The sequence below is a fragment of the Pavona decussata genome, unplaced genomic scaffold (genome assembly GCF_977016875.1).
Source record: "Pavona decussata unplaced genomic scaffold, jaPavDecu1.1 SCAFFOLD_84, whole genome shotgun sequence".
Classification (NCBI taxonomy): domain Eukaryota; kingdom Metazoa; phylum Cnidaria; class Anthozoa; order Scleractinia; family Agariciidae; genus Pavona; species Pavona decussata.
In genome coordinates, this window is record NW_028145502.1 from 5,192,501 (window position 1) to 5,209,398 (window position 16,898).

At 36.0% G+C, this 16,898-nt stretch overlaps 1 protein-coding gene across 1 annotated transcript in view; it reads right to left on the reverse strand.

The window, feature by feature from the left end:
• Positions 1–16,898, reverse strand: part of LOC146475584 (uncharacterized) — an 873,425-nt gene that overhangs the window by 718,120 nt on the left and 138,407 nt on the right. The gene's annotated exons all lie outside the window — the stretch shown is intronic.

A 16,898-nucleotide genomic window follows, 5' to 3' on the forward strand; every position in this document is an offset into this window, starting at 1 on the left:
AACTTTTTCCTGAATGTAGATATGGATACTTTGCCAGTCTGTTTCGGTGAATTTAAGAAATGTAATGTAAACTTTCATTTCATTTGACTTGAGCTTGTCAGTTTGTAATTTGAAATTGGCCATTGTTTATTAATTATTTATTTGTTTTATTTGTTTATTAATTATTTAATTATTTATTTGTTTATTAATTATTTATGTTTATTAATTGTTTATTAATTAATTAATCAATAACTTAATTATTTGTCTAGTTTTTTATTTGCTTTTTTTTGTTTCAATGTTTTGTGTTTTGTCTTGTGCTGTGTCAGGGCTCCATTTAAACTAGCTCTGCTAAATTGGATGCCCCTGGATAAATATTGAATTAAATAAAAAAAATAAATAAAAAAATAAAAAATTAATGATTTATGTTAAGCTGTGTTTGAGTAATCTATGAATATGCAGATTAACAACAATTTATCATTGTACTGAAAAAGTGATGGAACACTAGGGATGAAAACGTGATGAAACACTGGTGATTTTCAACTGGTGTTTCATTGAGTTTCTCTGCATGGTTGGCTTATAACGTCATGAGTTATTAATAGGTTTCAGAAGAAAGATCATCATTCAGGAGTCTTGTCAAGGCTGAGGCAGAGGAAAACCAGTTTATTCTCGCCAGTCGAAGGAGTCTGGATAAAACAGTGAGAAGAGCATACGACTCTCCTAGAAATCATCTTGGCGATTTTACTGATCTGAAGAGTCAAATTGTGGACAACCGACACTCTTGTGTTAATAATTTGCGATTTATGTTTTTCTTATTACCGGCAGATTATATCCTTTCAATTTATTGCTACAAGCACATTTGTAAAAGAGCGTCATGCTTACACGTTTACGATGAGCCTTCCCATTGTAGATTCGAATAATATACACAACGTTTCGCCAAAATGTATTGCGGGTAGTATCTGATATGAGTCCTCATGGTTCTTCTGCATCGGGATTATCGGTAGCTTACAAGTAAAAGTTTATTGTCGTTTGCCTCAGATCCTCTTTAGAATGAAATACACAGGCTGCAGCTTAACTGAATCATTAAAAGTAAAAAAAAAAAAAAAAGAAAGAAAAAAAGAGTTTTGATTTTATTGATTTCGACAGCTCTTCTGCTCTTCTTCAGCCACCTTTTTAAGCGTTACTGCAGAGACAGATATCAAGTTAGTCTTTTCGTCCTTTAAAATCGGCAATTTTTTCCCAAGCGACATGTAATGCTTGTTACGTCGGCAAAACCGCCCAGCATTTTTTCCACACGAGATGGTGAGCTATTAGCTACTGATGAGTCCTCTGTAGTATTCAAACACTGAAAAGCTTCTAAACAATGCCATGTTTTACGTTCGCCTGATTGTTTAAATATTCTCCATCATGCTTCCACCAATTATCAACTCAAGATCAAAGAATCGCTTTTTCATTGTTTTTTAAAATAAAATTGACAATAAAATGTCTTAGATATTACCAGTCAAAATACGATAAAATGAATTACAGTAAACATTAACAGTCGGACTAAATATTGGTGGTAATATTGTTTTTCAGATAATGTTTGAAAACACACCACAAGGTATATTAAAAGTATGACAATATCAAACGATCCGGCTGACAGCAGCCCCTTTCCCCTACACACGCCCCCCCCCCCCCCCCCCACCCTTCCCGACCCCTTACGACTTAATGAAAATCAAGCAAGCAGCGCGGATTTACAGGAGGAAGTAAAGGAATCGACCAACAAACACAGACAAGATCCTGAACCTGCAGCCATATGGGAGACATTTAGAGTGAGAATCGAACCAAATGCCAAATTCCTGTTTAATAAGAAGAAAACCTGGCAGGGTAACTACAAGGAAGCTACGTGAAAGCCTTGAATTCACGCAGAGTAAGATTGAGGAGATAGTTACAATTAAATCAGCTTTGCAAGAAAAAAAATTGAAATGACGAAGAACGACATCTCACTAAAAAAAATAAGAAGTAAAGAAAAAAGTGGTGCAACTGGAAAATGTCTTCGTATGTTATCCTTCAGTAGAATTATGAAAATAACCATATTGAATTTCGAACGAGGCATTTAACTACTGTTAAAATTAAAGGTTAAAACTCCGGCAACACCAGGGTTTAGAAAATATTCGGCCTACAGCTTATATAGAAATTAATGTGAAGTAAAATGTGTGGAAAGTGTAGTAATGGGGCAAAGTATATAAAATGTATGAGAGGTATAAATACAAATATGAAGAAAATAAAGTACGAGTGTCACAGAACAAAGAATCTTTCCAGATGTACTAAAATAGTCATTTAAACAAAAGGTCTGTGAATTCGCTGTCTTCTTCTCGGGAGTTGAGGGTAGGTTTGTACTTTCTGATGGAAAGTACTTCGAATAGGCGTAGATTTTCGGGGTCGTTTTCTTGCACAACGGTATTGATTTTAATGCCACTATAGTCTTTGTTTTATTATATAGAGATGTGTTTCTTCACGGTGGAATTTTCGTTATTGAGGTGTTCTCTTATACGATACTTGATGAAACGTGTACTGCTACCGATGTATTGTTGATTGCAGTTGTTACATGTGATTTCGTAGACGACGTTTCTTCATTAGTACAAGTTGGTTTTAGAAATGGGGCACTTGTCTCTGGTGCATGTACTTTCCGTGGTGTTGTGGGAGAAAGCTCGTCTGAGGGTGTGTAATCTGTACACAACACATACCGCTTTTTTTTTCTAAAAAGGATTAGTGATCCTGTGGTTTAGCCGTTTTGAGATGTACGGAATCTTGAGGTATGACCATGCTGTGTTGGTGGGTCGAGAGTCTTTTTCATGGCTCTGGGGACGCTTTGTTTGGTGTATGCGTTCTCTGGATATCCTTTCAGACGCAGGATGTCATCGAATAAGTTTTGCTGCTTTGTTGTTGTTATCAGTGAGGAGCAACGTTAACTATCCTCGATACGTTTCCACACACGCGAATGAAAGTGATCATTGATTTCTTGGGTATAGCTGATTGATGGTGAACAAATAACGCGTTTTTAGCTGTTCTTTTTTTTTTTTCTCGTAAAATTAGAAAAGTGCTTTTGCTATTTTTGGATGTGGTAATTTTAAATTCGAGTTGTGACAGCGAGAGGCCATTGGGTGTTTTTTCCGTTTTATCAATTTCAAACTTTAATTTGGATTGTAGACTGTTCATTGTATGGTGAAATTAATCTACCATTTCTTCACTAGTTGTCTAAAGCAAAAAGTCGTCTACACATTTTCTATAGGGGGGGGGGGGGGGAATTATTTAGAAAAAAATGTTGCGTTTTTGGAGAAGATAAAACGGAATCTTCATGCAACACGATGACTTGGAAAAATAGAGGAGTAAATACTAGTTCAACCTCGAAATACACGGAATCCCTAAACAGAAGATGAAGTAAAAGTATTAACTACATACAACTTCAGGTTGTTCACATCTGATTTGTGTTACACTATTGTAGCAACGAACAGATGACGACCATAGTCACAATCTTACAATAGGGGTACAACTGGGATTTGGTTCTTCTTTGTTGTAACCTTTTTAAAATTTGTTTCTTCGTCTCAATGAATGAATGAATGAATGAATGAATGAAGGAATGAATGAATGAATGAATGAATGAAGGAATAAATATATAAATAAATAAATATAACCACTGTTGTTCTGTTGTCCGTTTTTAAATCATAAATGCGTGCATGCGCAATGAACGAGTTATTGTAACCTGACCTCCCATAAAAGACAATCATTTATATACACCAGTCTCAGTTTTGCATGGAAACCGCATCGCAAAACATCCAGGGACACCCACCCAACGGCTAGTTTCGCTGAGTATTTTTTTCGCAAAGATTTTTCAAGCCTCTAAAATTAGGATATAATTGTAAAAAAAAAATACTAGGGCTATGATTCAAAAGTTTTTGAAACGCTGAAAAGCAAACCCATTTTGTATTCAGGGGGGTCAAATACCGTGCTAAAAGTATTAAAAAAAGGGCACCTAACATTTCCGAAAGATAACAGCAACTATAAAACTTCTTTGTTTAGCATTTCGTCCTTAAAACTATCGGCCATTTTTATTAGATTTTTAGCTAAAGAATTCGAACAGATCAAACAAGCCCTGTGTTACCTTACTGGAACTGGCCTTTTAAAAACCCAGAAAACAACTTTTTAAAAATCTTGTTATAATGCTCTCGTTAGGTTACCCTGAACATCGAGTTGCAAACGTTCTGTCACACACTCACAACATGTGCGTATTTTGTACATCCGTATAAGAAAGTAAATTCTGATTGGTTCTTCAGGTTGTGCAAGACCTGACCAACTCAGACTATAGAGCTCATTCCGCTCATTTATTTTCTCTTCTGATCTTGAGTGCATTAGATATTTTTGAAGTAAATTATTTTTCACGTCAGCAGTTATTGCCTTTGACATTTCTCGATCAGTTTGTAGCTAGAAGTCAAAACATAATTGATTTGATTATAATTTTAAGGGAAATTACCACTTTCACTTTCCCCTGTGACCTTGGTTACTTGTTTGCCAAGGATAACAAAAGCATATCGTAGTTATTATTAATAATTGTCAATCTAAACAGCATTGTTCAAACATTGTATACATAAAATGCCTCTATAAGATATTACATTGTTACGCGGTTTCTTTACCGAGTGAGCATGAGTCATATAATGTGTTAGTTTCTCAGAAAACAACAGATGTTTATTCGCAATAAGGAAATCTGGAATCCAAGATTGTCTGAGCCTGTCATATGTTTGATAATTATAAGTCAAATATAGAATGTGATTAAGAAAACGTTATCTCATATCCAGAAATACAAACGATAGTAAAACTAACAAGGCTGTGTTGAAGAAAATGGACGAACGCAACAGAATCCTTTGCAAAATGAGGACTTTTTCAGAGATTGTGAGAATTATGAGTACATATCGAATGGTGAGAAAATCTTGAGCTCTTTTATCTTTATTTCATTCCTTTTTCGAGTGCTAAACCTTACGCTGCAACTTTTGCCGAGCGATCTTTTTACCCTTGAGGTGATTCCCTTGAAATAAAAGAATTGTTTGATTGCAATATTTCCCTTTAACAATGAGTCTATTTGATCACTCCTTGTCAGGTTGTGTGGCAGCAGAGATTATGTAGATAAAACAGATTTGAGAACAAAAATAACGCATGGAATGAATGAAGCATAAGCAGCAAGGAACTACAATGTTAATCGGTATTGACCCCAAACACTATTTTAAGTCCCCAAATGGTGGGCAAGCTCGTTTTCCTGGGAATGACGCATTTTTCTGTTCTCAATCATTTTTCTAAAAAAAGATAGGTAGTATAATGCCTAAGTTAATGTACCAAGGTAAAAAAAAAGATAGCTCTCTATTAACTGGGCTAACCTTCAATAAAAACATCATGTTTTCAGCGTGCGCGCGCCAAATGTGCGCGATGATGACAAGTTCATCGTGTGGCATCAAACAGTTAGCAACAATATTAGGCATCGCATGTGCGGTTCTGGTCCAGGTGTTCACACCATGTTTAATTCAATCCACTCACGCCGATAACTTATAGTACCATCTTCCTATCATTTTCATACATTCACCACCGTTTTATATATCAATTTCAGGTCATGCAGGGTGACCTTAAAAGATTTGGCACAAAAATGCTTGGAGTTTTAAATGTCCTACAAAAAAATGGGACAAGAGTGGAAAGTAAGGGTGCTTGATTCTACGCAGCTCATCTGGTTAAATGACTATTAGAAAAAAAAAGGGACAAAACAAAAAGAAGTCACACTTACAACTCCCACATCAGTGATTGGTGTGAAAATATCTCTTTCGGTAGATGTTGAATTCGATTGTTCCTGAGGTACCTGCAAAGGAAATGAAAGTTTATTTTATGGAAGAGAGAAAATCAGAAGGGTAAGAAAGGCCATGAATATTAAGGACAATATATTTGACAATTATTCCACGAGCGCGCGTTGCATATGAGATGATAGATAGCCAACAAGGCGCATAGCGCCCAGTTGGCTATAATCATCTCATATCCAACAAGCGCAAGTGGAATAATTGTGTTATTAGAAAAAAAAAAAAAACAAGAAATATTGCAAGATCTTACTGATTTCGCTGTGCAAAAACAACCACAAGGCAATTTAATAGTCACCATCTCTCGGCCATGGTAAAATAGATCATATACCATGGCCGCTAAGCCAATCAAATCCCTCAAATTTTATTATGCAATGATTCAGTTTTTAATAATACTAGTTAGTGTCGTTATTGCCATTTGAGGGATGGGATAAAGCACTTAAAAAAAAACTTGGAAGAATTAGACGCAGCTAACAATAATTTCAACTTGACATTTTCGATCTGAGTAGTAAGATGTTGTTTTCATGAACTATACGTCTGGACTTTGGGACGCTAATTTCCATTTTACCTATTCCTCTTGAACGCCTCTAAAGACCTTTGCTGACTGCGTGGAAACATTTAAAATTGGCATGAAGTTACCCCTGGAGCGAGGAATACCCGCTATAGTAGTGCCAACATTGGTTCATCCGACTTGATAATAGGGGTCGCGAATGAAATCGCATGCTGGTGTGTATACGTGGTTGTTTTTGTTGTTGTCGTTTGTTTGTCTGATTGTTTTGATTAATTTTTTTTCTTTTGCTTTTTTAATCAACTTTAGATCACACCAGCCACAGTTCAAACGCAGCCCCAAACCCCTCCCGCCGAGCCATTAAGCTTTAGGTAATAAGGTGGGAAAATGGCGTTATGAGACATATTAGGCCCAAGTGGAAACGTATGTGCCTGAAAATGTTGTTAAAAGCAAGAAAAAGGCATTAGCACTGCCGGAAAAGCCAACAGAAGCTCGAAAACTTCCAAAATATTAGATATTTTAATGACAGAAATTAAATTATAACATTGGAGGACTGTAACCACAAGAATTAGATTTTTCTGTTCATCTATTGTTTTGCAATCAGTTGAAACATTTAATTTGTGATCACTTTCAGTTTAGCTTTTGTAACTAATGCTAATTTTTTCCTTTAGCTTGTAACTTATGCTTACTTTTTTTCTTGCAAGTTAGTTTCCCGGCGTCGCGTTACGTAATTTTTTGTTGTAAATTTGATAAGTGCATTGGGCCTTTCTTTTTCGGTTAATTTATTTTATAAAGGATTGTATTTCGCCTTTGTAGATCAGTTATTGTGATCTCGGAGTTGCCATACAGATCTTGTAAGTAATTATATTTTCGCTTTTGAATTTTTTCTTGTTCTCTATTCGATTTGAGGTACATTCGGTTTTTCTTAAGTTTTTTAAGTTCGCGTTTATTTATTCTGTATTTTCTTTCCGTTAATGTTTGTTTCTAGTGAATTGTAAAGTTAATTCAACGACGAATTTGAAGCTGTACTTGGAGTATTCATTACCAGGACTTTGTTAACAGTTTAACAATTCCAGAAATGGCTTGAATCCAGGGGTCATGCCATAAGGACGTAAATTTCGATCATCGGGAGATGGTCTGTTTGCGACATTGGCGGACGTTTCGACAACTTAAGCAAAAGTCGTTATTAGGTTCAAGTAAATTATGGAGGTTCAGTAGATAGTATTAGTGGCTTTGGTCATTGACCTGATTGAAGGCGATATGTTATTTGTCGTTTGTCAGTTAAAACGTGAAGTTATTGTTATTGTTATTTGCTGCAAAGACTTCAACGGAAATGATTGCTGCCTTGCCATTCGTCTATTATAAGTGAAAAGTACGTTGGTCTATTATCAGTAAAATTAGTCAGTTTGTATGTAATATAGTTTGATGGGTATTTTTTATTAGGTGAAAATCTATAAACGAATAAGAATGCTATTGTAACTTAAAGAGATATGGATTTTTTCCTTTTTTTTCAAAAAAAAAAGTGTTTAAAAAGTCTCTTTTTTCAATCGAAAAGAACTGTAAAAAGGTTAGCCTGCGTAGCAGTCGTTTCCGTTTCCTTCAAGCCAAGCGGGGCAAGCGCGCGCGCGAGGGCATTGGGCAAAAAGGAGCAAAAAAGTAGGAGCGGGGGGGAGGGGCTGGGAAGGAAAGGAAACGCCTGCCGCTGAGCCCAGACATTTTACCGAACGCCGTTCGTCAGCGAACGGGAGGAAATGATGTATTACCATTGGTCAATCGTCTGTCAATCAAACTCATAGACTAAAACGACATCCGGTTAACCGTTTATCAAAGATGAAAATACTGTACTTGCCAAGGCGGAAAAGAACTCTCGAGTGTCCTTTTGATTTCGAGTTGGCTTTGCCTTGGAAACGACTGAACTACTTTCGCAGGGAGATACGTTAATTCAGTTGAAACCGGAGCGAATGTCCATTAACCTCAAGCAAAATCAAGAATTCCCGGTCACACTCAAAATATAGTTCGACATAGTTTTCATTGCGCTTTGGTTTGTTGGTAGGTATTATCGTCTCAACAAACATGGTGTCGTTCGTTTTTCAAATAACCCGCCGGAATTTTTAAAAATTTAAGAAAATTTGTTCTGTCTGTCGGCGGTCTCAAAGACACAACAATCTGAAAGCTTGTTTTATTTCACGCTACGCGAAATACAATTAATTTTATCCTGGAAACGCGAGGAAGTATTTAGCCATATGGAACAAGCTCATTCTTTCTGTAATTCTAGCAAATGAGTTGATATACTAAAACATTAGTAAAATTTGTCTTGGGTAATTTTATCTACGCTTTGTTTGAGCGACGTAAAGTGCGAGAAAATCTTCTAAAATACAGTCGACTACCGATAACTCGAACCTCGCGCTAACTCGAACCAATTTTCCTTTCCTTTCAGGTAATTTTCTTCATAATTTCACCCTCGATAACTCGAACTCCCGATAACTCGAACCTTTTTCAATTTCCCTTGAAGGTTCGAGTTATCGGGAGTCGACTGGCTGCAACTTGAAGTAAACAAGTTGCCCGCCGCGATTCTGTTTTCGCTGATTGGTTTTCATGTGACATTTGACGTGACAGTGTAGGCCCCAAGGGAGCAAAGCCATTTGGGGGCGTTCGGTAAAATGTCTGGGCTCAGCGGCAGGCGTTTCCTTTCCTTCCCCGCCCCTCCCCCCCGCTCCTACTTTTTTGCTCCTTTTTATCCCAATGCCCTCGCGCGCTCACCCCGCTTGGCTTGAAGGAAACGGAAACGACTGCTACGCAGGCTATAAAAAGGTTTTAAGAACGGTTTGCTGTAAGGACCGACTAAGCGTATACAAAATAGAAAAAAACGATTTCCCCAAACTTTGCCAGAATAAAGGGCTTAGTGAACTACTTCTAAAAATATAAGTTTCGTTTTGTTTAGATCTTTATTTATTTTGGGGGAATTTTTTTAAGATTTTACCCATGGAGGCGGGCTAAAATCACGCCGAAGTAGGCACTTTTGTAGAAGCTCCCCTTTATACAAGGAGCCTTTTCTCGAAAAGATTAACCCAACAGAAGGAACAATTTTATTTTCTTAGATGACTAGCGGCGTTAAAGTTAAATAAAACGTAAACATGAATTTTTGACCAATTTTTTAAGTTGCGCCTTTTTACCGGTGATTATAACAACCTAATTTTGGCTAAATTCAAGGACAAAAAAAGCATTTTGGTACATCGCTTTGCCCCACGAAACTACACTCCGGGAAAACATAATCATTTCAACTAAACATTGATCGAATAAAAAATTGGGGTAAATTAAACAGCGAGTTCTCAGAGCGTTTTCAAAACATGTCACTTCAGCAATTAAGAGCGACCTTTGACCTTTTATATCGAGGGGAAATATAAACGAGAGCTCATAAACCTTGACTTTCCTTCGTCGAAAGACGCTTATTTTTACTCTGCTGGCACATTTTGAGTAAAGGAAAACTACACATTTGAATTTGAAGTTATGTACTAGCTATGAAAGATAATTTGAAAAGCAAAATTAGCAATTCAATTCGACTTTGCGTCGGCGGTTCCGATTTCTTTACCACGAAATTGCGATTTTAAAGTCTGTTTACAACACAAATACGTCATCCACTACAAGGTAAACCTCATTCTACTGAATAATTAATAAATCCTTCTTACCTTAGAGATCTTTTCTTGACTAAAAAAAGACATAGCCTGCATTCATCGCGAAATTATTAAGCCGCCCGATTAACCAAATAAAGCCACATGAATCCCACTGTATAAAATTGTACAATACCGGGACCGCACAGCTCTTTTTATTTATTTAACAGTGATTCGTTTTGCACTGTACTGTCCATTAACAATGAACTACCTTTATATGACAAACGTTGCGAATTGTCAGATCTCTGTGACATTTAGGAAACTGCGATAAAAATGGGAATGATATAGGCTAATTCCACATTGTGGCTGTACCCATTTTTTCTTTCTTGTGATCTTACCACTTGCTGTCAATCCAACGAAGTCTTAAGTGAAAAAAGATACAGAAATAGAAATAAATTCCTTGCATCACAAACAAGTAATAATTATAATAAAACAATAAACTTCAAGCAAAACTATAGATAGGGATACAGCGACTGTCTCGGGTGAGTAGTAATATGAGGTACCACACCCCTTTACAAGATCTCTTAAGGTGATTCCGCTGAAAAAGAAGGAGTATTAAAAATTGTCTAAGACTTGGTCCTGTTCATGACTATGTTATGAGCATTACAAAAATGCAAGAAAAAATGGGGGTCACCGTGCTCGTTTTTGTGCAACCTGGATGGCTATTATAGTAAATAGATGGCCCACAAGGTTTATATTAGGAACGCTAGTAATCAGAAAAGGGAACTATCATTTCTAGAAAAATTAGTTTCTTGCATTAAAATATCGAAGCAGTTCAACACAATTTACTCTAATCTTACAAAACAAACTATTTTCATTGAACTGGAATTAAGATTATGAAAGAAATTAAAGATTTTGCTGCGTGTGCACGTAAGCAGCACTACCTAAATACTAACGTGCTTTTTAAAGCATTCAAATAAAAATATCTCAAAGTAGACTATTAAACTTTTCTTTAAATCGCGATATATAGTGGTCAAACGTATGACATTTAAATTGATGCTTTAAAAAATGGGGTTCACCGTGCTCGTTTAGAAGAAAAGGACCATTTATTTTCCTGCCGAGCTTAACCTTAAGGAAATCCCGTAATGTTCTGCGTGTGCGCGCTCGTGCGCGCGCTAAATGACGCGAAAAATTATGCGGAAAGGGACTCTGCTTTGCGCCTTGGGTGGAATCCGTCTGTAGACGCCCCAAAAAAGCCGTTAGCATGTATAGATGATATTCCCTTCTCCCCTGACACTGACGTCCCATGCCATGCCCATCCAATGGGAGCGGCACAGATCCTCTTATTTGAACGCCATCTGATACCAAATGTGTCCCGATGTCTCGGTCAAATAGTGAGCTCAAGGTGACTTTCGCTTTTCTCAAAAATGCCTTTGAAGGTAAAACAGTCAATTACTACAGGTACTTTACCCTGCTTTTTACCTTGGAAATTTTAACATATAGAAAATAGAATGCATTAATGTTTTATTCACCACCGCCCGCATTTGTTGTTCCCCTCCCCCCCCCCCCCCCCTCCCCTCCGCCCCCGACCTGAATGAATTAATAAATTCAATTTCTCTTGTCACATACATTCGGTTCCTTGAAGGCCCGCAAATCTAATAAGTCACGTTCTCTTCTTGTGAAACAAACAAGGCTATCATGCTCGTCCGTACATCTTTTGTGGTTTTAGGCAAAAAATCATTCCTCACGGACTTAAGTATTGATGATCGGGGAAACTTTTCGCTTTGTATATTTATAAAGCAACAAGAAAGCTTTTTGCCTTTACGTTTGCGGTAGTTTAGTTGTTTCGTGACTTTTAAACAAGTTTTAATTAAATTAAATTATTTTAAGCGTTTCGTAAACGTATCGAAAACATCGCAATGTTTACTAACGTTTGCGGCCTTTTACCTCTGTTAAGTTCGCTACAGCCGGAAGGGTTTTGGTTTAAAAATTACTCCTTAGACTGATCCGTGACGATTCTTGATATAAAAAAAAACGCAAATCATATACAAATTTAACCACATTAGCTGAGTTAGAGGTTAATTGTAACTTTCAACGTTAAAAAAGAAGGAAAAGAAAAGAAAAAAAACTCTCTTTGTTTTGAGAGTAAATATTTTAAAATTAATTTATGTTGGGCATTCATATACACAGTACACACCACTAAAACATACCTGCCCGTGCCGATAACAACTTTGCTTCAGTCTTACATAGCGTCTCGAGTGTTGCAATAACGCAGATGCCCTTGCGTGGATTTGGTACACTTGGCAAGGATTAAGCTTTTCACATTGGCTAAATTGTTCACACTTGAACCACATGTTCCCCCTACAATCTACCCATATTAATATTCACACACAGCCATATATAAGCACCACTGACTCCGGTGGTCGTAGCCACCGACGATAAACTCCACTGTACACTCAGCAAGTACAACGTGCAATGAACAAAAGAAGTTAGCTTTCGGGACACGGCGCTCTTTTCAATTTACGTGATCTTTAAGTAATTAAGATATTACATCTTAGTGTCCGGAAAGAAAAAAAAGCGTTTTGAATTGACGTGTCATAGTAATACCGAAATATGTAAGTACACATCTCAGTACGAAATGTACTCCTGGGCCCAGTTGCTCGAAGCATGGTTAGCGCTAATTAAATACCATAACAACCTATACGTTTTAATACCTCTTAACCAATGGTTAGCGCTAACCATGCTTCGAGCAACTCAGTCCTGGCTGTCCTGTGGTTTCGTTAACTTGTTCTTTGGCTTGAGGCGTTCCGCGATCTCGGTCAATACACTTTTGCAATGAACACAGACCGTGCTTTTTAGGCAGGAAAAGATCTCTAAGGTAAGAAGGATTTATTAATCTTTCAGTAGAATGAGGTTTACCTTGTAGTTGATGCCGTATTTGTATTGTAAACCGGCTTTAAAATCGCAATTTCGTAGTAAACAAATCGGAACCGCCGACGCAAAGTCGAATTGAATTGCTAATTTTACTTTTTAAATTATCTTTCATAGCTAGTACATAACTTCAAATTCAAATGTTTAGTTTTCCTTTACTCAAAATGTGCCAGCAGAGTAAAAATAAGCGTCTTCCGGCGAAGGAAAGTCAAGGTTTATGAGCTCTCGTTTATATTTCCCCTCGATATTAAAGGTGAAAGGTCGCTCTTAATTGCTGAAGTGACATGTTTTGAAAACGCTCTGAGAACTCGCTGTTTAATTTACCCCAATTTTTTATTCGATCAATGTGTAGTTGAAATGATTATGTTTTCCCGGAGTGTAGTTTCGTGGGGCAAAGCGATGTACCAAAATGCTTTTTTTGTCCTTGAATTTAGCCAAAATTAGGTTGTTATAATCACCGGTAAAAAGGCGCAACTTAAAAAATTGGTCAAAAATTCATGTTTACGTTTTATTTAACTTTAACGCCGCTAGTCATCTAAGAAAATAAAATTGTTCCTTCTGTTGGGTTAATCTTTTCTAGAAAAGGCTCCTTGTATAAAAGGGAGCTTCTACAAAAGTGCCTACTTCGGCGTGATTTTAGCCCGCCTCCATGGGTAAAATCTTAAAAAAATTCCCCCAGAATAAATAAAGCTCTAAACAAAATGAAACTTATATTTTTAGAGGTAGTCCACCAAGCCCTTTATTCTGGCAAAGTTTGGGGAAATCGTTTTTTTCTATTTTGTATACGCTTAGTCGGTCCTTACAGCAAACCGTTCTTAATAGCTCTTTTCTATACTTTTAACCTGTAAATAACGATTTACTTGGAATTTTTTAATAAAGAGATTATCATTTTTATATTATTATTATTATTATTATTATTATTATTATTATTATTATTATTATTATTATTATTATTAATGTTGTTGTTATTTTTATAAGTAGAATGATTATTATTATTTTTATGTGGGCTGTAATGCCTGTTACGTCGGCGAAACCACCCAGTATTTTTTCCACACAAGATCGTGAGCACTTAGCTACTGATGAGGCTTCTCTGGTATTCGACATACAATTAAAAAATTTTAAACAATGCCATAGTTTACTTTCGCCTGATTGTTTCAATATTCTCTATCATGCTCCACCAATTATAAAATAAAGATCAAAAAAGTTGTCATTGTTATGTTAAATAAAATTGACAATAAAATGGCTGAGATCTTACCAGTTTAACTACAATAAAATTAATTACAGTAAACATTGACGCCTTAAACTACTGCTTAAATCAAAGGATAAAAATCCAAGCTTTCGCCGATCAACGGCATCACCAGGGATTTGAAAAATTCTCGGCCTACAGCTTATACAAAAATTAATATGAAGTAAAATGTGTGGAAAGTGTAGTAATGGGGCAAAGTATGTAAAACGTATGAGAAGTATAAATACAAATATGAAAAAATAAAGTATGAATAAAATGATCTAATGACCGAGTATCACATAGCAGTTGTACTTCATGCAACCTATTTACTTTTATAGCTAACTGTTTTGCTTGGTAGTTACTATATGATTTTCCTTTTTTTTTTTTTCCTCTTTAGTCTGCTAACGAGTCTGTCTTCCTCTGGCTCTCAAAGTCTTCTTAACGACAAAGGCCGAGGCGGAGTGGTTAAATCACGTGTTTCTCCGAAAATGCCAGGAGTAAAGAAAACTTGTTTCCCGTAATACGCCTTAAATCAAACGTCAACAGAATATCGCAGAATTTTATGAATTCAAAGGCTGTTTTGGGTGGCGCAGAAATGTATCTCGGGGAACAGTTTGATATGGTCCGTTAGTGATCAAGGACCTTGAAGTAACCATGGCAACTCAGTCAGGACAGGACTCTATTGGATTAATGTGAATCCTCTCTTAAAACTAGTGTAATGACATGAGAAAACCAGTCAGCATAAATGTTTAAATTTTTGACTCAGTATGCAATGTTGATTTTAAATTTGTAAAAAAATTAGGTGCCATATATATTCCTCGCCAAGTGGGTGTTTCTTTTTTCAAGCCGATTATAAAAGCGATTACTAAGATATACATTACAAGACGATCGCACTGTTGTGTAACCTTTGTCTTTTTGTCCGCTTATTACTTTCAGGATTTTCTTTGTTAACAAACATTTATAATTATTTACTTTTTTATCATTTTGCAATTCACGCTTTTTGTTTAAATTTTCTCATCGCTTTCCTATCATTCATTTTACCCGTCGAAGACTGTTGTTCGGGCAGTCGAAAGCTTGCAGTTTTTATTCATTTTTAGCTAGATGTCGTTTCAAAAATTTTAACTATGTTTCATCCTGGCTACGGCCCCTCAATATTTTTAAGGAAATTGCCGTCCATCTTTTAGCGTGTCATATTCAAATTGTGCCCAAAACGTGGCCATTTATTGTTGTTACTATCATCATCATCATCATCATGTTAATGTCAGTTGTTTTTCTTTCGTATTCATGGAGTTTTATTGACATAAAAATCTTGCCTCAGTTCAGATGAAGCAATTACTCATCTTAAAATATGTTATTGTGAATGAAAAGCATAATTTTTTTGTTTGCAATAAAATTCACTGCCTGCCAAAAGATCACTGCATCTTGGCCGCTGTGGGCTTCCTAAAAATGGCAACATTTTGATAACCAAGCAGTGAAGTCTACAACAAAGAAAAAAAATTGTCATTTATTGTCACATTCTTTTTGTGACTACTTATGTGAACTTAATTTTGTTTAATGCCCTTAAATAACCTTACAGTAACTGAAACCCAACAAAGATGCACTGACTTTCCCTTAATTTTACTGATATAGAAAATGAGCAAATGATATTTTCATTAATATTAATAATAGTACAATTTTTTGTACTTCAATTGAAACTTCCCTTCTGAAACTTTAGAAAGCCCATCCCCAACCCCCTCTTCAACACTGCAAGAAGGCAAAACTAAGGCACAATAATAATAATATAATAATAATAATAATAATAATAATAATAATAATAATAATAATAATAATAATAATAATAATATGATGATGATGATGATGATAGTACTAAATTTTCACAGACTGCCAAAAGACGACTGTATCTTTGCTGTCTAAAAAGTGACATTTTGAAACCCAATAGTGAATGTCACAACAAGCGAAACAAAATACCCTTGAATTCATCCTTTAGCTTGTCACGTTCGAATTGTGTCTAATACATCTACATGTTTAGCTTCCCTAGCCGTTTTTCCGTAATTTGGAGTTAGTTGTTTTCTTGCAATCATACAGTATCATTGACATGTCTTATTGCAGTGTACATGAAGTGATGATTGGGCTTAACATTTCCCCTATTGTGAATAATAATAATAATAATAATAATAATAATAATAATAATAATAATAATAATGATGATGATGATGATGATAGTATTATTACTGACTGCCAAATATGACTGCATCTTTGCGGTGGGCTTCCTAGAAACTACCACATTTTGAAAAACCAAAAATGAATGCCACAACAACCAAACTAAAAAAATTGAATTCACATTTGAATTGTGACCAATACATGTACATTTTTGGCTACCTTAGACGTTTTTTTTTCCCTTTAATTTGGAGTCCGTTGTTTTCTTGTGATCATACAGTATGCCCTTCATAGATATAGTGGGTGCCACATTTCTCATAATTGGTGATGAACTACAGTGTAGTTGTCTCTGAAGCAAAGCCACAATATTATTGTGAAAGATCTAGTTCACTGCACTGCCAAATAATATGGGGGAGCCTGAGGGCCAGTGTTGGAATTGACTGATGCTTTAACTGAAAACATTGAGATTCTATTTAGCAAGCTTTTACAGGTCCTTGTTGACAGTGATACTTTTGTTTAATGAAAGTCAGCCCATAACTGACAACATCTCAGCTTTCATCACATGCAAGTCTGGACACTTGTTAAACATGTATGGTTTTAAAAAAGGGACTAACCCCAGTTAAAAT